This window comes from Triticum aestivum, chromosome 1D (assembly GCF_018294505.1).
Source record: "Triticum aestivum cultivar Chinese Spring chromosome 1D, IWGSC CS RefSeq v2.1, whole genome shotgun sequence".
NCBI classification, from domain to species: domain Eukaryota; kingdom Viridiplantae; phylum Streptophyta; class Magnoliopsida; order Poales; family Poaceae; genus Triticum; species Triticum aestivum.
This window is the reverse complement of record NC_057796.1, coordinates 54,822,913-54,823,916: the sequence shown is the minus strand read 5'-3', so window position 1 is coordinate 54,823,916 and position 1,004 is coordinate 54,822,913.

The window sequence follows — 1,004 nt, the reverse complement described above, 5'->3', positions numbered from 1 at the left end:
ATCTTCTTTTTTGCCATGGAATTAATTGTATGTTTTTCTTCTCAAACTTGTGAATTTTATCTTGAGCCATGTCAATACGTAACTTTTATAAGCCTCGCATCAGATAAACAACTAATCTATAACATTGACCTCAAACAAATTGAATACACTTTCATGAAAATTTATGTAAGTAATACAAACATTTTGGGGGATTGGGAAAAATAACAGGTGACCCGCGGTGGGACCAGCTACCAATTATACTTGTAACACCCCGGATGTAACTTTCCATATTTGTAACTCCAACTCTTGCCATTTCCGGCTATGTGTTATGATATTCCCTTCGTGGTCGGGTTTTGTTTTCCGTTTTGCATTTTGTTCATGTCATGCATCTCATATCATGTCATCATGTGCATTGCATTTGCATACGTGTTCGTCTCTTGCATCCGAGCATTTTCCCCGTTGTCCGTTTTGCAATCCGGCACTCCCACCTCCTCCGGCGCACCCCTTTTCGTTTTCTTTTCGTGAGCGGGTGTTGAACGTTCTCGGAATGGACCGAGGCTTTCCAAGTGGCCTTGGTATACCACCGGTAGACCACCGGTCAAGTTTCGTTCCATTTGGAGGTCGTTTGGTACTCCAACGGTTAACCGGGTAACCGCAAAGTCCTTTTGTGTGTTGTAGCAAAACCCCCCTCCAAACAGCCCTAAACCCCTCTAAGTCACTTCCATACTCTAGGTCGTTCGATCACGATCGTGTGGGCGAAAACCGTGCTCAATTTGGAGTCTCCTAGCTCCCTCTAGCTATATATATGTGAGCCTCCCCAAAAATTTCCGGATCCCCGAAATCCTAGCCTCTCCCTCCGCGCGCCGGACGTGTCCGCCCGGCGCCGGACGAAAACCGCCGCCACCCGCAGCCTATCGGAGGCTGCCACGTGGCGCCGTACGCCGCGCCCCCGCGGCCCATGTCGCCTCCATCGCCGCGCGCCGCCACCCGCTCCCGCGGAGCCGCCCTCCCCGCCGCCCTTCGCC